At 39.3% G+C, this 23,524-nt stretch overlaps 1 protein-coding gene across 3 annotated transcripts in view; it reads right to left on the minus strand.

The window, feature by feature from the left end:
• CHRM2 (cholinergic receptor muscarinic 2) overlaps nt 1-23,524 on the minus strand; it is a 151,876-nt gene that overhangs the window by 20,195 nt on the left and 108,157 nt on the right. Inside the window, exon 3 of one of the 3 annotated variants that reach the window (XM_053218043.1) lies at nt 15,845-15,910. The exons of the other annotated variants lie outside the window; for them this stretch is intronic. The gene's annotated coding sequence lies outside the window, so the exon portion shown is untranslated. The remainder of the gene's footprint in view (nt 1-15,844; nt 15,911-23,524) is intronic. 3 annotated transcript variants of the gene reach the window in all.

The following is a 23,524-nucleotide window of genomic DNA, read 5'->3' on the forward strand; positions in this document are numbered from 1 at the left end:
AGACATATAATAAACAAGTTTGCTAATAATTGTCACCTGTTGGCTGGCATTAACCAGAAACTGACCCTGAATTGCCCAATAGAGGCAGTGTACATGGGGGGCGGAGGGGGAGAGGGGGTGCGGGCAGGGGGCGGGACAAGCCAGGGCTGCGTGTTCTGTTTACATATCCTGTTATGTAGAGCAAATTGCATCACACGGTGAATATCGAGAGCAAAAATAAGTCAAGTACGGTTTTTGCTTAAACACGAATACATTTTGGAAGGCAGTTTTGAAGGACGATAAACAGTAAATGGCATCATTAATGATGATTCAAATGCTTTACATTTTTAAGCTATGTGATGAAAAACAAGTAGATGGGGAAAGGGGAAGATGAATGTAAAAGAATGTTCATGGGACAATGTAATGACTAAATTAAACAAACCTGTCCTGTGAAATAAGCCTCAGGCCCAAATCATCATTTTATCTAAGTGCATGTTTTCCCTTCATTTTAGGATGTGATACTGTCTGATAGCAACGGGAGGAATCTGGTACTTTCCTGCTGCCCTCACTTTCCCACAAAACACCCGTTTTGCTCTCTTTTAACTCACTCATAGCAGGCCCAATCGTTTTCTCCACCCGAGTCTGTGTGTGTGTGTCTGTTTTCTTTTTCTAATTTAGGGCTTTGGGGGCACCATTTGGGAAGGGCTTTTATTTTGAATCTAAATGTTTAATTACGAAAGATGGTGCCTTCCTCAGGACCTCAAACAACCACTCCTTCCACCCACACTCATTTCTCACGGGGATCTGTTTGTTTTCAGATAGCAGTGTTGGTCTAAAAGTCACACAAAGAACAGGGGTCTGTGATGTTAAAATATCTGTATTCTCATCCTGGAGCTGGTATTTAACCTCCCTGACTTTGATTTTCGTCCTCTGTGGCAGTGAGGACGTTCAACTCCAACGTCTCTCTCAGCTCTAAGAGCATTCTAGAATTCTAATTTTACTGTAATTCTCTTAGGATTCATATGATGCCGACTGAGAGGTCAGAGATGATCGTCACCGACTTCTGCCTTAGATCTATATATTCCTAAATACTGAAGTGCGTATACCTACAGAGTAAACTGCACTCTCGCTCTCTCTCTCTCTCTCTCTCTCCCTCTTGAATTTACACTACTGGGGCTTTGCTGTACTTGCTGAAGAGGCTTCTGCTTTGTGTCAGCTGGTTTGCTTTGTTACCATCACCACGTCCCCCACCCCCAATATCCTGGTACGTCTCAGCTTCCCTCTGTGACCCTTCATCCATGCAAGCTTGAAAATTAGATTCAAATTGCTATCTGTATTTTCATTTCACTCTCAATATTGCAAACGTACAAGCATGAACTAATTCTCTCAATCGAGCTCCATATTTACCTAACAACTCATTAAAAAGTGGCTTTAGCACCGGAGCAAGAGATCACGTATTGGAGCGGGAAAGCAATTTACTTGGCAAGTTCATTTGTGTATTCTCTCCAATGTCAGAGCAAAGGTTTGTCCTTGGGATAAGGGTGTTTTCTTGCCCCGTCTGGTCTCTGCGGCTGTCTGATTCCTCAATTAGCTGACACCTCTGTGCCGCTGATTTTATACTGGACTTATTTAGTGGACAGACTAGAAATAGTCGTCCAGTGACTTGCATGCTGGTTTTATAGCATCGCTATAATCACTGCCTAAGTAACCCTGCAAGGAGGCCGAAGGCAGAGAAGTGAAATGAGGCTCCCGGAGCGGGTGTGTTTGAGATACGCAACAATTTGCAAAGGGTAAGGAAGGGTATTGTGACAATTTTCACTGGAGGCCTGAAGTCTAAACAGAATTACAAAATCAAACAAGAATAAATTGGCTCTTGTATTATGTTCTGTGTTACAGAGCAGACTTCAGAGCCAGAGAATTCGGTGTGAAGTCTCAACTAAGAATGGTGTGTTTACCTTTTTCATTTCAAAAATATAGGAGATTTATTTACGATAGGTTTTTGCTCTGCTGACACGGTTCCCTCTGCCCTTGGGCATTAAAAATAAAATTTATTGTGAATTTTCTTTCTGACTTTCAAGCTAAAGCATTAGGAAAGTAAACCAAAAGGAAAAAAAAAAGAAAAAGAGGAGCGCCTGGGTGGCTCAGTTGGTTAAGCATCCGACTTCAGCTCAGGCCATGATCTCGCGGTCCGTGAGTTCAAGCCCCGTGTCGGGCTCTGTGCTGACAGCTCAGAGCCTGGAGCCTGCTTTGAATTCTGTGTCTTCCTCTCTCTCTGCCCCTCTCCTACTCTCTCTCAAAAATAAACATTAAAATTTTTTTTAAAAAAAGATAATCATGGACATTTTTCTATGACATTACATAATTTTCTAATGTATCATTTTAAGGGGTATATTATGTTTAGTTTTGTAGCCATACTGTAATTTAATTAAATAATCCTCTATTTGTGACATATAAGTCATTGCCAATTTTCACTTTTTACTCTAGCATAGAATGGTGCAGTAAACTTCTTTGTACATCTTTTTTTTTTTTCTTTTATAGATCTCTATTGCATTCTTAGGATAAATTTCTAGGGGCGCCTGGATCAGTCAGTTAAGCACCCAACTTCATCTCAGGTCTTGATCTCGCAGTTTGTGAGTTCGAGCCCCGCGTTGGGGTCTGTGCTGGTGGCTCAGAGCCTGCAGCCTGCTTTGTATTCTGTGTCTCCCTCTCTCTCTGTACCCCTCCCCCACTCATGCTCTGTCTCTGTCTCAAAACTAAGTAAACATTAAGAAAAAAAATTTTTTTTAGGGTAAATTTCTAAAAGTTGCATCATTGGCCAAAATTACATACACTTGCTGTTGTTGACAGTAAATTCCCGCCAGCAATGAATCACTATGTTATTTTCCTATAGACATTAACAAAACTAAGAATTATCATTAAAAACTATAGTAAATCAGCTAAGTAAAATATCCTGTTTGAAATGTCAGCTATCATTTTATTGATTTGTGAAGTTTTATATTTTTTATCTGATTGACCACTGGCATTTTTTGTTTGCACTTTTTTCAGGGAAATTTTCGGACAAGTGTTGTATCTATTAAGATTTAACTTTAGGGCATCATACTCAAACATTCACACTTTCCCCACTCCAAATAAGTAAATGTTGGAGATAATATCCTTTAACTACTTCACATATTTTATACTTGAAACTATAATTTATGAGACTGTATCTTCACTAAGGTATGAAGAGATTTAATATTGATTTTTTTCCAAGTAGTTTAAAAATCACTGCAGAAACATTTATTGAACAACTTACACCTTCTCCACAAATTTGGAAAGATGATTTTATCATCTACTAAATATTTAAAATATCCTAAATCTATCTCTGGGCCTTCCATTCTATTCCATCGTTTCGTCTGGTTTGTCCTGTACCAGCAACATTATTTTTTCTACTTTAATTGTATAATGTACTTAGAAATTCTAATTATAAATCCTATATATTTGTGTATTATTTTTACTTATCTTTACTATATTTTCATGCTCTTTTCACATAAACATTAAAATATTTTGTGAACTCCTTTTCTTTACGGTATTTTTATTGGGCTGTTATAAATTAATTGGTGAAGAGTTAACAACTGTCTAGGAGTAAGTCTTTCCAGCCAGGAATGTTTTTCATCCATTCTAGTTTTCTCCTTTGTCCCTCTATGATGTCTTGTAGTTCTCTGCAAATATATCTGACATGAAAATTTACAGACCTGTTTGTATATGTATATTGCATAGATCTTGCTAAGACTGACCTTATTTTTAGTTGCACAATGAATGGGATTTTTGACACTATATTTCTGTGATGTATAAAAACGTATATAATTCATATAGTCTATGAATTATCATCTTTGGATTTGGCCACCTCTCCATAATATATATAGAATATGTTTATGTGTGAAAGCTATTATTTTACATCTGGCCACTCTTTTTGTACACAGAATTCATATATTAATGACAAATTATGCTTATATATTCATAAAGTTCCTATTATTACACAGCCTTCTCACCTATGAATAAGGGTTATCAGAAGAACTTGGTGACTATTATCTTGCCTGCATATTTATTCTGTGTAGAGCTGAAAGTTTTCCAAAAAAGAAAAAGAAAAAAAGAATATAGCAAATAAATCTGCACAGTCCTTCTTCCTGATTAAATCAACCATCTCCCTCCATAATCAGTCCCACTCATAAGTTAGTTTTTATCCAAAAAAATGTAAGATACTTATAAATTAAAAAAATTCATGTATGAAATACTTAATACATTTGCTGTAATCACACATACCTTGAAAAATAATCTAATAATGATGACAATTATTTGAGTAAAGACAATAAAGCTAAGTATGTCTCATAGTTGGAAAGGAGGAGAAGGTACTGTGGGAAGTGACTACGGTCTAATGCAATAAATACCTCTGTTTTAAATAAGGAATTGATGTGGCTTGTAGTGCAGTCTAGAAAGGTTGAAATGGTTATTTTTGAAGCCAAAGAAATAACATTGATTAGTCTGCAATGCAAGAATACGTTGCAAATAACTTTCATACGGAATGAGCACTAAACGTCAGTAAACACAGGCACAATATTCACATAGGCTATGAATTATAGCCTTTGCACTTGGCCACCTCTCCAGAATGTATAGAGAGCATGTTTATATGTGAAAGCTGTTACTTTACATCTGGCCACTTTCTATGTACAAAGAATGCTTACATTATTGACTCTTTGAATCACCACTGATGTCTGAGCTCTGACACTTTTGACTGTAAAAATGACAGGTTTATTTTTGTCTTAGAATGTCCCCTCATTCTCCCCAAGGTCTGTCACTCTGTGATGGGGAGGTCAGCGAAGGGGTTGGAGCCCAGCAGCAGGTACACTCAGAGAGGCAGAGAGAGCGTTTAGAATAGCAAGGTCCCGATTTCACCTTTCATTATTGAGTCTTCTGCGATTACATGTCATTGCAACAATCCCAGCGGCACGCAGCCTTTAAACAAAGCTGTGGCAACGTCCTCACACCCGGTTTTTAGCATTGAGTCTGTGAGCTCACTTAACTGAATTTTTCACTTTTCGGTTGGCGGCTGTGATTTCTATGTGGACTGATTTTTGTGAGTGCTTTCTTCTTGAGGAGAAAGAGAATCAGGTGTGGAAAACATTCAGGGTCTTTTTTCCCCCTCAGGGTACTTATTCCCTCTGCTTACTTGTTCCCTATCATAGAACTTTGGCAGAAGTGTTCTCTCTGTGTGTGTGTGTGTGTGTGTGTGTGTGTGTGTGTGTGTGAAAATACAGTTTTAACTTGCTCTATCAGTAAAAACACCAGTGGACTGGGCTCACTATAAGTTCATCAGTATCTATCAAAACTGTGATGATAAATTTTATACGTCAACTTGGTTAGGCGATAGTACCCACTTATGTAACCAAATATGAATCTAGATGTTTGCCACGAAGGTCGTCTGTAGATGTGGTTAACATCTACAGTTAGTTGAATTTAAGTAAAGAAGACTGCTCTCAATAATTCAGGCGGGCCTCATCTAATCAGCTGATGCCTTAAGAGCAATAACTGAGATTTCCCAAAGAAGAAATTTTGCCTCAAAATGGCAGCAACTCCCTAAATTCTGTGAGATCTGAAACCATAAAAATCCTAGAAGAGAGCACAGGCAGTAACTTCTCTGATATCGGCCAGAGCAACATTTTTCTAGATAGGTCTCCTGAGGCAAGGAAAACAAAAGCAAAAATAAACTACTGGGACTACATCAAAATCAAAAGCTTCTGCACAGTGAAGGAAACAATCAACAAAACTAAAAGGCAACCTAGTGAATGGAAGAATCTGCAAATAACATTATCTGATAAAGGGTTAGTATCCAAAATACATAAAGAACTTTCACAACTCAACACCCAAAAAACAAGTAGTCCAATTAAAAAATGGGCAGAAGACATGAACCGACTTTTCTCCAAAGAAGTCATACAGATGGCCAACAGACACATCAAAAGATGCTCAACATCACTGATCATCAGGGAAATGCAAACCAAAACTACAATGAGATACCAAAACTCACACCTGTCAGAATGGTTAAAATCAAGAACACAAGAGACAATATGTGTTGGTGAGGATGTGGAGAAAAAGGAACCCTCATTCACTGTTAGCGGGAATGCAACTGGTGCAGTCACTGTGGAAAACAGTATGGAAGTACCTCAAAAAGTTAAAAATAGAATCACCCTACGATCCAGCAATGACACTACTGGGTATGTACCCAAAGAATACAAAGACCCTAATCCGAAGGATACGTGCACCCCGATGTTTATGGCAGCATTATTTATAATAGCCAAGATATGGAAGCTGCCCGTTGATTGATGAATGGATAAAGAAAACGTGATATCTATCTATCTATCTATCTATCTATCTCCAAAGGGTAGAATATATGTAACCCAAAAGGACCATAAATTTGAGTTTATGAAGTAAACCATTATGAATTTAATGAAAGTTGAGGCATAAAATACCTCAGGCCACAACAGCAGAGGCCTGGGGGACTTTGGAAGCATTCTTCCTATTTTTGTAAAACGCGATCTTAACTGCGCAGCCACACAAACTGATGGTTAGCAGAGAGGAGGTCAGTGGAGGGATGGGTTAGATAGGTGATGGGGACTAAGGAGTGTACTTGTCTTTTTTTTCTTTAATGTTTATTTATTATTGAGAGGCAGCGAGAGACAGAGCATGAACGTGGGGGGAGGGGCAGAGAGAGAGGGAAACACAGAATCGGAAGCAGGCTCCAGGCTCCGAGCTGTCAGCACAGAGCCCGACACGGGGCTCGAACTCACAAACCGTGAGATCATGACCTGAGCCGAAGCCGGACGCTTAACCGACTGAGCCACCCAGGCGCCCCAGGAGTGTACTTGTCTTGATGAGCACTGGGTGATGCAGGGAAGTGCTGAATCACTATATCATACACCCAAAACTGATATATCACTGTATGTTAACTGACTGGATTTAAAACAAAAACTAAAAAAAAAAACAAACCAAAACAAAGCAAAACAAAACTGTAATAGCTCCTGTCTAAGTCTTCAGCCTGCTGACCTGCTCTATAGATTTCGGATTTGCTGGTCCCATAATCACATGGGCCAATTCTTTGAAATGAACTTAAATAGATAAACAGATTGACAGATGAAGATAAACATTACATCCTTGGTATCTGCGGCAGTTCTAGTCTATGAAGTCCACACGAACGCGAAATTTGTAAATACTGACACACTACTCCTAGAGGAAATACAGGGTTAAGTTCCTATAAGCCTCCGGTCACAACATTTTTGTCAATTAGTCCATACATAACCATGTTTTATGCGTGTGTGTGTTTCTGTCTAAAGCCATCTTATTTAACATACATTGTTGATTTGCCACCATTGAATTCACAGCCGACGGCACTGTATTCATGCCTGAATGACGCCCGCTTAACACACATATTTTCTCCATATGGCACATCACAGCTTTCTGTGCTTATAAATATTAGACAGAAATTCAACATGATGCTTGAGGATCACTTTAAACAGCAGAATGGCTTTCAGAAAGCACAACAAAGTGAAACATGTGGCACTAAATGGGCCACAAAAAGGACACAAGAAGACAGAGCATCACCTCCTTTGACCTCAGCTGGGAACATGTATGGCAGGCGACTCAAATTTTCACTGTCTTATGCATGTCTGGAAATGACCACGAAAACATCACAAGTGTCGATTTGAGGGTCACCATTAAACTTTAGCAAGTATGTGAATTCACATATATGGAATCCACACATAATGTATATCAACTGTATACACATATCCACACATCCTCCTGGTTATGTTTTTCTGGAGAACCCTGACTGATACAATGACCGTATCAATACAACCCCCAAGAAGGGACACTTCTATTTATTAATTATGAATAATTGAGTCAGCATAGAAAAATGAAACTAAAGCCTCATGAAAAATATCAACATCATGCCCCATTTAACAGTAGAGCTTATTAGAATTAATTCGATCATTACAAATGTGTATCTGCATTAAGGCAATACAGAAAGAGATTGAGCCTGTGTTTATTACACTTCAACCTCTCATTTGGGGAAAAGATTTCAAGTTATTTGTTAGATATAAGTCCAAAGTCTTGGTTGTCAGCTTGCATTTGACCACTGAGATTACAGAACCCACTCGAACTGGTTTGTGCCTGTGGATACTACACGTGCAGATGAACTGATTTGTGTTGTCTCTTTCATTCCCTTGACCTGTTGTCAACTATGAGCACTGAATGGAAGTATTCGCTGAAAGTCTTCTGTGCTTTATATGTGTGGCCTCACATGTATTATTATTATTATACATCAATTAGAATTTAAACATATATGTGTTGCTGTATATCTGTGATCTACAACTTTTTTAGCCAGAAATACAACTTTTTAAATGAGATTTTGCAGTGTCAGTCTTACTCTCTTCCTCATTCCCTCCTACCTGTCTCTTCCTTACAAATATGATAGCCTCTGGCACATGTTTATCTAGCCTCCTCCGCCCCCACAATCCCTCCTTTTTTGGGACTGAAATAAAGTTTGATGCTTCCGTAGTCAACAGATAAGGAGCAAGAGCCTATGAACCAACTGGAATAGAGGTTTGTTTTTCAACAGCACCAACTGGAATAGAGGTTTGTTTTTCAACAGTGGGAAGAATGTCCCAGTTCAAAACATTCTGACATATTAAGCGAGGTGCTGAAAGTAGTGTTTAGACTCTCTTTCTGATAAGTTGAATCAACCGGATTTGGGATCGCAGCTCTATCTTAACAAATATCTTGTCTCTGGTTGGTGGTTGGTCTCTTTAGGCTGAAGTTAATAAAATATCCTAACATGACAACCTAGATTGATTGCTATGTTTAAAATCATAATAGCACCTGACGTTCAATTTGACCTGACATATCTATCTTTCCAAGCATTATTGTGACTTCATAGCAATGTAAAGTTGTGTCGATAAAATGTTCTTATCTTAGCAACCACAGTTTGCCTTCGTGAGACAGTGTATTTGATAAGTTCCCCTCACACGACATTGCTGAAAAGGATTATGCATATAACTTTATCAGGTAGACATGGCAGAGGAAGAGTTTCCATCAGAGAAAAAGAAAACCAGGAGAAGACTGTAAATCTGTACAAATGTCTTCGATGTACTGCATTCCTCCAGACCTCTTGATGGTAGCTACAGAAAGCTAACCTAAGCCTGGCAATGTTCTGAAATGGAATAATTATAGTCCCCATCTCACCAATTTGCTGTAAAAACTAAATATGATCACGATAATGTGGAAGGGAGCAGTCTGAGCAAATTTAGAGAGGAAGAAATTGCAGTGCATCTAAGTTCAGTGGTGCTGGGAGTGCAAGATTGAGTCTGGGAGAGGTCAAAGGAGGTAGCTGAGAGTCAAAAAGAAGTTGACCTATGGAGCACTCACGTGCCCTGCTGAAGAGACTCAGACTTTATGCTATAGAGGGTGGTGACCTGATGAGAGGGTTCAAATAAAAGGCAGCCCAACGAATAAATGTGTATTTTAAGTAGATCTACGAGGCCACTGTGCAGGGGCTGGATTTGAAGAGACATGACCAGGAGCAGGGAGGCCAGTTCCTGAATCACAGCAATGATCCACAGCAAAGAACAGATCCAGGGCAGGAAGTGTAGGGCCAGAAAAGAGATGATGGGCTTTAAAATGTGTGATTCAAATGAGGGAGGAAGAGAAGGGGGTGGTCAGAGATAACATACGCATTTCTATCATTAGTGTGAACTCAAACAAGCAGAGGGGCTTGAACTCCATACAAAAGGCTAATGAGACCACAGTGAGTATCACTGATGTGCGTTTTTAGCATTGAGCCTGCAGGACACAACAGATTTTATTCTCATTAAGTAAACTGCTTCTCAATTAAGCATCTGGCTTTGTAAAGGTTTGCATTTACCATGTATCGCACAGATAAAAAGTCCTTAGAGCCTCATGACCTAAAATCTGAATTCCCTTTTGGTCACTAATCATTGTGTGACCTTGAATAAATCAACTAATTTAACCTTAATTTCTTTAAATATTAAATGGTAATAAAAAAGAGGAGATATATGAAGGCAAGATGCAGAAAGCAAAAGCGATAAAAGTAAATTTTATTGAGTCCTTAATAATTCATTTACTCCAGCGTGGACTTACCCCTAACACGTATAGAAATAAATCGGTAAAATAGGGGGTCAATAGAGCACTGTGGTCAAGAGAATGAGGTCTCAGATCAGACCAATGAGGACAAGATCTTGGCTCAATCATATCCTAACTGTGTGACTTCCTCTGTTACACAATCTCTCCATGTCTTAATTTTCATTTTTATATAATGGGAAGAATGGCACAAGCTCCTAGGTCTGACAGGAAGACTATGTGAAATGATAAATGTAAAGTGTTTTGAATATTTCCTAAAACCTAATATACACTGAATAGGTATTCTTTGTTATTATGAATACATCAATTTATGTCTCTTTATAATATGTGTATATACAGACAGTTATTTGGTCAGCCCACATGAAGTTGCCAATATGCAGCCATTTTGAAAGACAAAAATGGTGATGACTTTTAGTTCAGTATCTATCTATCTATCTATTTATAGATATACATATATATGCATATCTATATACATATGATATTCTATAACAATATTCAAACTTACATGTATATATAAATGTATATTTATTTTAGTTACTTTATTGCTTCTTTTTTTGCACATCTTCTCAAGGAAACAATGGCTTTAGGACAGATTGGAATTAATTTCTCACTAAATTACGTGTGCCTACTCTGTTACAATTGTAAGTGAAGCAGAAAAGAGTGTGGGCTGAGGTGGACTGTACCCCTGGACTCTAAGTCGGACCTGTGTAACCTCTGGACATGTTATTTAAGCTCCCCAGGCCTCAGTTACCTTCTCTACAAGATGCAGAAATTATACAATTAAGTATTAAATGAGATAATGCATACAGAATACAGAGGCCAGAGGCCAAGCAGATAATGAGTACTCAAAAAATGATAGCTATTGGTACACAAATTGCTGATAATTCACTAAAATTCCATTTTCTACTGAAAATGTCATGCAACCTACCTCCTTGCCTTCCCTGCCCTCCCCCCTCCTCCCCTGACCTCTTCTTCCTCTGCTTCCCTCTTCTTTCCCTTTCCTTTAATTTATTTTCCTTTCTTAAAATTTTTTAAAGTTTATTTATTTATTTATTTTGAGACAGAGAGAGAGAGAGAGAGAGAGAGGGAGAGAATGAGCAGGGGAGGGGCAGAGAGAGAGGGAGAGAGAGAACCCCAAGCAGGCTTGACGTGGGGCTCGATCCCACAAACTGGGAGATCATGATCTGAGCTGAAATCAAGAGTTAGACACTTAACCAACTGAGCCACCCAGGCACCCCAAATTTTCCTTCCTTTTAAATGATAAACCTATAACTGACTACATCTGAGTTCTTCTGGATCTATCCATCTCTCTATAGATCTATATAAACCTTTATCTATCTATAAATCTATAATATCTATAATCTACCTATCCATCTGGACCTTTCCCAGAATATAGCACATTATGTTTTGATTTTTTTTTTTGAGTTTTCAGGGTGATGAGAAATCTGTGAATTTATTTTTGGGGGTATGATTTATATACACAATATTTCTTGTCATTCTAGAAGGGGAAAATAATACTAATCCAATTGTAATCTATGCGCCCTATTTTCCCCTCATTTGCTTGTAAAAAAATGTAACGAAATGTTGGAACTTTTGAGATCAATCAAGAGTGTTATACACAGTCCCTGTAAGAAAGAGTTGACTGAAGCCTGAATGTGCTTAAGAGTATGGCCCCAAAGAGGACAATTTGATTATGGCTAAAAAAGGAGGAATGCAAATTCAAGAGGCCAATCTTCTGGAAATGGTCATCAGTAGCCCTAACTGATGCATTCATGCCTATGTACAGTTTATCCAACTGCCCTGCCTCAGTCCATGAGCACAGCTGCGGTCAAAGTGAAGTGCAGTGGCAAATGCACTCGCTTAAGAATCTTGGAGATTTTGTGTTTTCAGCTGCTAGGACCATGCTAGGTGAACACTGGGTGTGCAATAAACGGTGTTGAGGTAATCAAATGACTAGGAGGGACACTGGGCACAGCTTTAAGAGACGTTTTCTCCAGACCCATCTTCTGACCTCTCATTGGCAAGGTGGAAGGTGTGGATGGAGATGTGTCTGAGGAAGTCTGAAGCAACAGAGGGAACCTCTGAATGGTTGTCTAAGACATAGGAAGGATGTTTTGAATGTGGGATGTTGCTGTTCTTTTTTTAAAGTTTATTTATTTATTTTGAGAGGGAGAGAGCATGAGGAGGGGAGGGGCAGAGAGAATCCCAAGGAGGCTCCATGCTGTCAGTACAGAGCCCAATGCAGGACTCAAACTCATGAACTGTGAGATCATGACCTGAACTGAAATCAAGAGGCAGATGCTTAACTGACTGAGCCACCTGGGTGCCCCTGAATGTGGGCTGTGGCTGTTCTAACATGGTCCTGATACTGCTCTGAAGCAGGGCAGGAAAGGGGTTGTGAACGTGGACTTCAGGAAAAGGAGCACAGGAGAAAGGAGGCAAAGAAAAAGAAAGAGAAACAAAAAAAAAGAAAGAATACCTGAAGGCAATTAGAAACTGCATCTAAGGCACTGACGGTGCATTTTCGTAAGTAGAAGAGAAAACCACTCTGGTTTGTTCTGGTTTTGCCTGTTTGTTTTGGTTTTGCTCAATACAAGGGTGGGAGATATTTTTGCATTGGATTACAGGTAGAATTTAAGTTAATGAAAGAGTGAATATCCTAATGAATATCCCGAATCCAATACAGAATTAGTATAGTTCATACATAATCAGAGTAATTTTGAACAACATAAAACCTCCACTCACCCTACAATTTGGAAGGGTCCCTGCAAGGGAACCATTAAGGGAAGCCCAGACAATGTATTATAAGGTGCTCCTGACTGAACCTGATCAAGGACAGAGCTGCCCAGGGGTTGAGGAAAGCATTAGTGACATTTTCTTAGCTGAATATCTCTGGGCATTCAGACCAAATTTTTAACAAGATATGCATGGTCAAAATTATGATCAGGCAGATCATGGGAGGGCAAATACAGCTAATCCAAATGGGCCAAAGACGAATGAACTAAAAAGTTGAGAAGGAAGGAGATCTGTGTCTGGCAGGCAGCAAAAGCAGGTTACCATGAATTGAACTCACCTGTCATCATGATCTTGTGGAATCGGTATATGTTCTCTGCTTTTCTTTGCTCTTAAGTTGGGAGTGAGAGCTTATAGGTTAGAATATGTTGATAATAGGACCGAGTCCATATGCATGTTGCTTAGAGGAGGAAAGTATCCGTATAAATAACCCAGGCTTCGGAGAGAAAAAAATGGAGTAACTGGAGAAGTGAAAAAGGTAGGCTATTTCATACTTTAAAAAAAAAAATCTCCCAAGTAAGAAAGCACTTTGGTATTTCCACAGATGTGGATTCAACTTAAAAAATAGTCATGGGGTTGGTTCAGGGCTCCTCTCCACTTCTATCACTGCCTAAATGAGTCATAAATCAGTTGACTGTATTTTCATCTATTTCTGGAATGGCAAAGGGATGAGCTACTTGAAGTGGTTATTGAGGATCCATCCATTTACATCAAAGAGAAAAAATATGAGATCCACCAGATCCCCTCCCAACCCTTTGTGCTATGGAAAAGCTATTCGATTTTGCTGGCCTCCCTCATCAGTTAAAAATGACCTCAGTGCGAAAGCTGGTCTTTGCCAAATGAATATGGAAAATATTGACGTAACCGCACGTTCTTCATCCAAAGTGAGCCGCAGAGCAATTGAGTTCCCTGTAACTCAGCAAATCTACCTTACCATTGGTCCTTGCCAGAGAACTTAAGAAAATGCTCACATTACAATATATCCTGAGCATAAAGATAAATGTAGGCCCCAGGGAACTGTCTCTAAGATGCCCACCTAGCTTCTTCCTTGGAATCATTCTTGAAAGACTGAAATGCAATCCTGTCTTAAGTTGATACCAACTTCGTTGGTTTCTCTGGTGCCATGATTCAGGATTCTTGCAGATACCAGAGGTGCCTTTCAAACATAATTATAGCAATATCTAAAATCCTAGTGACTGGTCAAAAATAATATGGTTGGAATGTGCATGTTCGGACATCTGCAGATTTTCAACTCAACACTAGGTGTTAAAAATTTGGAATCCGGTTTCCAACCCCTGACCATGATGCTAAGCAAGTAGTTACAAAGTTTGTCCTACGGAATACAAGTTCCGCGATTTGCTAAGGAATATTCTGCTCAACAAACCATTTCCCTGTCAAGTTGGGAAAAGTTGCATCCTCAACTCTTCTTTTGGTGAGTCCCTATTTACACTGGTGTATTAAAAATGCTGCAGTAAAGAAGCCATTAATTTAGATTATTTCAGTATTTCTCAAAATCATTTCACCAGAGAACATTTCGGCTCATAGGATACATATTAACATCTTATTAAAAATATGCCACAGACCACAGTTTGGGAACACTTGCTAACGGAATCAAGAAATCGATGGGATGTTCAAATTAGAATAAGTGAAGTTTCCTGGACATCCCAGTAATTCTTGTACCTCCTTACATTTGTACATACTGTTCCTTCTCCCAGAATGACAGTCTATCATTAGGAGTCCACCCCCCCCACCCCAGCCCCATCCCTATGTTGGGTGAGATCTTTCAAGTCCCAGCTTAAAAGCAACTTCCTATGGGGAGCCTTTCCTGATACTTCGAGACTGCGCGGGGTGTCTCTCTTCTGATATTTCTTAACACTGTGAACTAGCTCCACATTAGCATTTAACAAGCCTTCTTACTTTTTTTTTTTTTTTTATTTGAAGGGATTGGCTGCACTTTTTCCCAATTGTAAACCGTAGTGCCTCTCCTAAGAACCTGTATGCGGAATTGATAAATAAATATTTGGGAAACAGAGGAGTAAGAAAAACAAAAACTGTTTCAGGGAAGCAGATCCTCAGAGACATTGAATGGATCAGGAGGAGACACAGTAAGATCCCAGAGAGGTTGAGGGAATCAGAGGAAACCACAGCTTCCCTTTACCATTAGAAATTTATCCCAGAGAGAATGGCTATCAGGTAACCACTAAAATGATGGAATTGGTTCTAGGGGACATTAAACTCTTGTTCATGTGGACAAGACAGCCCCGGGGATAATTTATTCACAAGTTCCTTACTAATCTGCTTTAGAGGGAAGCCATGTGGAGAGCTTCTCTTGGATTCCAAAGCAAACAGATGTTCTGTCTCCCACAATGATGCTGAGCTACTTATATTTTCCCCCCCTCGGAGCCAATAGTAGTACATAGTACAATAGGAATTTTATGCATTTTCATGGAAAAGCAACTACACCATTTACATAGTCAATAGACTGCAACATTTCTAGAAACAAAGCTCTATGAATGGAATTGCGGAAGTGATGTCCTTGAGGGAAGATGCCATCGCTCTGGGCTTCAGTTAGAGAATTAGGGGCATTGTTCCAGGATCCAAGTGGATGCAGGGCTGGTGGCGAGATCCATTTCTGCCACCGGGCTGAAGGGTTTCTCCCTTCAAACAAGCTTCAGTTTGACTCGAATAAAGCACGGTTTGCTCTGAGTAAAGGTAAGACTAAAGGCTCACATATGGACCTCCTCTGTAGCCACTAAAGCTCAGTGCCTCACCACCTCAGGACTTATGTACGATCATACAGGCTCCTAAGGGGTCTCTCAGCTTCCGCTTTCCCCTTCATTCTGTCTTACAAATAACAAACTCGCCGCCAGACTGTGCCTGGTTCACAGACCTGCTCTCTCACGTGCTACTTGTGGCATTTGTGCAGGTTCCCTGGCCGTTTTCTCAGGTCACAAATCTGGAAAATAGGGACGATGATAAGATCATCTACATCATCGGGCATGATGATCAAGATTCAATTAGTTATTAAGTGTCTGGCATGCATAACAATAAGCAGTCACTAAATGCTAGCTATAATTAATTTCATTAGTATTAAAAAAAATTTTTTTTAACTTTTATTTTTGAGACAGAGAGAGAGAGAGCATGAACAGGGGAGGGTCAGAGAGAGAGGGAGACACAGAATCTGAAACAGGCTCCAGGCTCTGAGCCATCAGCACAGAGCCCGACGCGGGACTCGAACCCATGGACCGCGAGATCATGACCTGAGCCGAAGTCGGACGCTTAACCGACTGAGCCACCCAGGCGCCCCTCAATAGTATTAATAATGTTAATAGTGTATCAGTCACAAAGCAGTATGCCACTCACTCCTCCTACTGAAAACCTTCTAGGATCTTCTCACGTCCAAACTCCTACCATTAAAAATACCCAACTCATGTAATACGTTACATACTACTCGTCCTTGATACTCAGTCTAAAGTTCGGCCTGAAGATCTCCTATGTATAGCCCAAACCACACTTAGCTCTTAGCCCAACCTCGAGATCGTTGTACTTAATGGTTCCCTTTTTGTAATATAAACTTTCTTCTTTTTAACTAGTAGATTTCTAACTTTCCTTCAGGGTCTTTTCCAATGGGACTTCCCTGGAAAGATCATTCTCCTGTCTCTTTGGTCATGATACTGCATCTTGTGAAACAAACAAGACGACACCGAGTCACGCAAACACACACGCGTGCGCACGCTCACACGCCCAAGTACTGATGTACATTTCACACAGACGTATCTCAACACATCCATCTCGAAACTATGAACAAGGACACCATTAATCTTGAGAATATTAGAACTTCCTGATCTGCCCACGGTATTGTTGGAAAAGATGATACACAACCCGTTCTATTTTCTTGTTCTGTTCTGTCAGTTGGCTCTTGTGTTATGGGCACTAATCTTATGTGCTTTTTTTCCCAAACACTGCACCAACTGACAAAAATGAAGCCTAAGGAAGAGACAAAATAAATGGAAATATTACAGCACTCCTAGTAAAGTAGAAAATATCTCTCCTTTGTTATTATAGGCCTTGTTTGAAAAGTGAAAAATGACATTTTAATATTTGAGAATGCTGCTGATTATTTTATTGTTAGGCTTGATTTTGTTTTATTGGGGCACTCTACATTAATTTTTCCCAACCTAAAAAGTGAAATCTTACTCTCTGACTCCTCCCCCATCCTCTCTGAAAATAATTACTAATTAGCTCCTTTCTTTTTTCTTCCCTCCTCTGTCCTTCCCTACCGGGATCTGTGATAGAGAATTTATCTATCTTTCCAGTTAGACGTAGAATTTTATTTGGGAAAGCGTTGTGGGCCATTTACCCAACTTTTTCAGAGTAAGGGGAAGAGGGTTTCTTCTATGGGAGTCAAGAAACAAGTCAGAAACAAGACAGCGAGTTCTAAGTCACTTAGGAAAATTATTTTCCTTACAGAGTGCTGTATGTACTACTTTTTGATATCTCAGCTTACATCCTGACACCTTCCACAAGGAGTCGTCTTCAAATACTGCTCACTCCTATGAGCTTTAAAGAACTTATTTCTGAAGCTGCATAGTTTAGCAACTAATTATACATTGTCTTGCATTGTTCAGTCCCGTATTATAAGCCAGAAACCTGGAAATCATCCTTAAATCTTCCCACATTAAAAACAAAAATTAACTCCTTAAGATACTAGGTCTTTTATGCCCTGTGTATTAGTCACCACCCCTGCATTATCACCACCACTACATTAGCTTAGAGTCTCATCATCAGTTCTCACCCTAAAGGCTCCCCAACGGGTCTCCCTGCATCTGGTCTGACTCAAATATATCCTCTACTCAATGGTCTTTCTAACTTACCAAGTTAATTGTGCCAATCTGCTGTTGGAAATTCATCAAGGGAGAATAAAACCCCAACATGGACTGTCCTACAAGACCTTTCATGCAATGGCTCCTGCCCGATGGCCTAGCCTCATCTCAAGTCAATACTATCTCCTCCCATGCTACACTCTTAACAGAATAATACACTACAGCAACACTGAAGTAGCTAAAGATACTGTAAGAAGGTAGCCGCACTCAAGCTGCTCTGTTGTTATGCATTCTGCTCTTTCTCTTTGAATGCTTAATTTTCCCCTCCAAGTCTTGGCTAAAATGTTTCCTCCTCAGATAAAGCCTCCCTTGACCACTCTAGTGAAACTTAGATTTTTTTTTCTCTCATTTCCAGGACATTTTATGTATTTGCATTCTAACAGATTTCTTGCTATGCAACGGCGTTTGCAATTGCATGGTCTCAATTAGTGTGGGGACAAGCACTGCATTTCTTCTTGGCACAGCATCTAGGACGCAGAAGGTATTCAACAAATATGTATAGGATAAATGAATATCATACCTCTGACCTAAATACACTGACTTGAAACAGAGGCCATGATACCACCCCTCAGTGCCAATATTAGTGCTGAATGCTTGGGAGAAGCTTATTAAGTACATTCCGGTAAAGACACTGATTTATTCAGGTCATAAGACATCCTTCAATTTTATTTCTTATATTTATTATGGGCTCTCCCATATAAAAAATTAATAAAAGTATGAGCGCGCAATGCTAAAGGCAGAGTAAATGGCAGTATTACTAAAAGTTTTATTCTCAAGAAAGGTAATGTAATGATTTTCCACTCTCGAGAATCAGACAAATAGTATGATAGTGATTATAAATTAGTTGCTGTCGTGTTAGACTTTTAAATTATTGTCATATTTTTTCTCTATTATTCTACAATGGGAACAAATCATCCTAAGAACTGTGAGCTCTTTAGAAGGCAGACCAACAAAGAGACACCACTACCAACACCACCACCATCAAATAACCACCATCACCACCACCACAACCACCATTATCACCACTGTCATCACCACCCCCACAACCACCACTGTCATCACCACTGCCACCATCACCCACTACCTTCATCACCACCAGTACACCTTCATCAATAATGCGAACGCTGGCTGCCAGCATATGCTAAAGTCCAGCCCAATTCATGCAAAGCTGAGTTCCCATTTGGTGGAACTATCAGCCATATTTTTTTTTTCCCTCACAAGAAATTAAATCTGAGAAAATGCTAGAGGGAATGGAATCACTGGCCTGGAAAAGCAGAATTTTTGGCAAGCGGCAAACCATTATGTCACCGACAGAAGGAGAAAGAATAAATAATGGATGTGCCACAGGCTATTGTTTCTGGAAATAAGATATATAAAGTAATAGGCGTTGTTATCCTCCAGGTTGGACAAAACAAGGCAGAGATTCAAAGGAGGACAGATGAGACAAGCCTAAAATGAACACAGATACCAGAAACTTCCCTCAAGGTGGAAGTAGGAGAGGTTTAAGGAATAAATAAGGATTTTATTCTCACGTAAAGACAATAATTCCTTTTGCTTTATCTGCAAGTGGATTTATGTGCTTCTGAAAGATGGCTTTTATTGAACTTTAGGAAAGAAGCCAGGGTAAAATAGAGTTGTGTTGACATTCTCCAAAAGGACTGTGTTTCTTTTCCTCTAAGGCCCAGTATGTAGAATGTCCAAATATCATATCAATCAGGAACAGGACAGTCAAACCATTTTGTCCTTTTTAGAGTCATGGAAACAGAGCATCAGTTTTCAAATAGTTAAACAGAGAGTTTGCAGGTTTTACCACTGTTTCCTCTTTCAGAGATTAACACCAAAAATCCAGATGCAAGTAGTGTATGCGGGGGGGGGGGGGGGGGGGAGGAAATGAAGAAAAAAAAAGATCCTTTGCTTGTAAGGAACTCAAGATTCTTTTAGTTTGTCCTTTGGTTCTAATGCAGAACTTTATCAAAGTCATAAAAGAAAGACAGGCATCACCAATTGCTTCTTGTCAAAAGTAAATCTATCCTCTTCTATTTTATATTTTTTCTCCTGGGTCTTTTTAACTACAGTCTTTTCTGTCATATTTTCCCCAAGCTTCTTCAGCATACCTTTAGGTTATTCACCTAGATACAGTGAAGTCATGGGGTCTAGACTATGAGATACAGTTAAAACAGTGCTGGAATGGGGTAGGACCCGACAGAGTCCAAATCTAGGTTGGCTACTCTCTGACCTGGGGATGAACATTTTACCTTCTACGGACTTCTGTTCTATCATCTAGAAAATGAACAAGTTAGTCTAGATGATCTTTGAGATCTGCTCCTAATTCTAATTTTCCCAGCTTCTATGCTGGCAGATTTCGGCAAATGTCTTGAGAAACAATTCATTCAACGTTCAATATTTTTTCAGTGCTCATTATTGCCCGACACTGGGTTATGTTTAAAGTGAACCAAGGAGATGGAGAAGAAGAGTAATTAAGTTCTCTTGCTTAATTATTCCAGTTATTTTCCTCAGATCTTTTGAAAGTTAAGGAAGCTAGAAGAACATTATATTCACCTTCCCTCTCTGTTTTCCAAAAGAAACAGGAAGGAAAGATGGTGATCTTGGGCTTACGGCACAAGTGACATTTCTGAGAGTCACCAGTGGGGCAGGCGAGGAAGGCAATCTAACCGTAAAGTTATAAAGAAAAAGGTAAAAAGAGAAAAGGCCTTTTTCTCTAAGATATTGACACAGGAGTTTTAGGAAGAGTCGAACATTTTGAGACACAGATCACATGGTGGAGAATTATAGTTAGCCTACCAGCACAAAATAGGTGGTCATTAAATGTTGCTGAATGAGTGAGGGTGAATCAAACCAAAAATTATTTTTTTGAGATGTATATGCTCATTCCAAAAAGTCTAAGACAGTCTCTACATTTAACAAGAATTACAATGCAGTCAGGGAAGAATTACACACCCCCCCCCCCAACCAGACCATCACATGAAGGTCAAATAAAATACAGAATTGAGACCGTTTAAGTAAATAATAATAAACTAAAGATGGGTAGGATACAAAAAATAGGGGAGGGCATATCTTGCAAGGGAGTCATGGCAAAAGAGCAAATGAACAGATTTAGTTGTAGAAGAATTAAGTAAAGGAGATAAAGAAATAAAACTAGAAATACAGTTTGGAAGCAAACCATAAAGATACACTTTGATATGGACTGAATATGTGTCCTCTGTCCCACCCAACTTCCTATGTTGAAGCCTCATCCCCCGAGTAATGGCATTTGAGATGAGGCCTAGAGGGCCTTCATACCTCACTATGGGATTAGTGCCCTTATACGAAGAAACACCAGAGAGTTTGTCCTCTCTCTGCAAGTTAGGAAGAGAATCATCAGCAACCAAATCGATGGGCACCTTGCTCTTGGAAGTCCCAGCCTCCAAAACTGTGCAGAAAATACTGTCTATTGTTTGAGCCATCCAGTCTATGGTACTTTGTTACAGCATCCCAAGTTGATTTCATCCGATAGCTCATGGGAAACATTTGTTTTGAGACAGTGGTTTTGGGAAGATAGCAATAATTAAAGTAGCACTTTGAAAGATTAATGGGCTAAAAGGGTGCATGTGAGTTTACGAGAAATAAGGACGCCCCAAACAGAAGGAAGATAAACTGGTGGCTGTGCCCCGTTAGAAGGCTCTTGTAAGAATGAAAGGGGATTATGTAATATTTGTGGGAACCAGAACACGAAAGAAAGCACTGAGCAGGCAAGAGAGAAAGGCCTAGTCACAAAACAATACATAAAACCTGATGGGTGGGTCAGGGATGAAGTTACGGGAATCAAGTGGGACACCTGAGATGGATGCTTTCAGTGACCACAGGTGAGCCAGGTCCAGAGTCAAAATTGGATAAGCGGTGGGTCAAGAGTTTGGAGGCACATGGAAATCACAGTTCAAGGCAAAGTAGCAATGAGGCAGATACTCAGGAGTCAGATGGATCCAAGGGGAGAAACAAACTTCAGTCTAGGGCCAGACAGAGCTCAAAGAAACAGACAACTTGGGATTGGAAAATTAGAAGGCACTGATAGATAGATAAATGTTCTATTGTTTAAAATATTCATGAAAAGTCATCCCTCAGTTGCTGTTTGAACATTTCTAGTGCTAGGAATTTTTCAAGTATGAAAGTAGCTCATTCTACTTTTGGTACAGGCCTATTTATTAAGAAGTTATTCTTTATTCTAAAATAAAGTCCACCACCTGTTCTTAAGGAAAAAAAAATGATCGTAGGTCTGTTTTCCGCAAATATTTAAAATGTTTAACTTCTACATAACATCCCCTCAGATAACTCAAGCTGACGATCTTGTCTCTTTCTAAGCAAAATATCTCTGCTTCCTCGAACATTCCTCATATATCTTAGATTCTCTATTATTATACATAGAACTGAATATAATATTCAAATAGGCTCTGATGAGTATGATTATTACTGCTCTTCTCCGGAGCACAATATTTCCATTAATTTTCATCTGATCGATCATATGATGCATTGGGTGTTATTGGTTTATGTTAATGGATACTGGATCAAGTTAGAGCAAAGAACATGATGTTTATCCTTCTTCTCAAATTCCCATGCTGTAACATAAATGTGTGTGTGTGTGAAAGAAATTCATAGCAGAGCTAGAAAGCTATTGGTAGTTCCAGAATTTTACAAAATTCTTAAAGGATACAAATATTTGGGATCATATCATAAAAGAAAGGAAATCACAGGATAAGATTACTCAGAGTATAAGTGTAGTTTCAGGGAAACTCTAAGCTCACAGCATGGACGCAGGGAGTGAAAAGGGGTCCAGGAATAGAAAGGGAGAAGGTTAGGACAAAAGTCTACCAGAAATGACAGAAACAGAGAACAGAAATAACATAAGGAAGGAAGTAATAAAAGAAAACCAGAAGATTTGTAGATCTAAATAAAGTTTCAGTCCTTAAGTTGGAAGGCACTGATGTGTGTTACGAAGGATGTATTTGTAGTCAACTTGTAAAATGTGCAGCTTTTCTTTATATAAATTAAGCCAGATCTACTTGCCTGCACATAGACTGCTGATATTTTGAACCAAGTCTTGGTTTAATTTGTTTATTGTTCCATATTGTCAAGATCTTTTTAAATTCTGACTACGATACCCAGTTGCTTTTCCTTCCTTATTTGCATTATTCACAAATCTGCTAACCACGCCTACCTTGTCATCAATGCGTTGATACAACGTTAACAGGCAAAACTTCGCAACATTCTAATTGGGGATGTGAACCTTTAAGGCCCCTCTAAGGAGTAATTAATTAATCGCTTCTGCATAAAAGTGTTCAATCAGTTTTGGGCCGCACTTTACCTTCCCTACCTTCCACAGCCACAGACACAGGTCCTGAAAAATGGCGCCAAATGGCTACTTATGATCAAAATGTACAAGGTGTCTGATGTTCTTTTCTTATATCAGTTCAGAAAACTTGACGAAGCTTTTATTTATAGTCTTATGAATTCATGACTGTTCCCAGTCATCACAGGACCCTAATTTTCACATGTGCATTAAGTCACCAGTCTACACGGAAAGCTTGCTCCTGACGGACAGCAAGTTCACCAGCGGGGTAAGTTCTTAAATTCTTCTTTTGCTGCTTTGTGAAATCTTGAGCTAACATTTTCATCTTCCTGGTGTTATGACACTC

The sequence above is a fragment of the Acinonyx jubatus genome, chromosome A2 (genome assembly GCF_027475565.1).
Source record: "Acinonyx jubatus isolate Ajub_Pintada_27869175 chromosome A2, VMU_Ajub_asm_v1.0, whole genome shotgun sequence".
NCBI classification, from domain to species: domain Eukaryota; kingdom Metazoa; phylum Chordata; class Mammalia; order Carnivora; family Felidae; genus Acinonyx; species Acinonyx jubatus.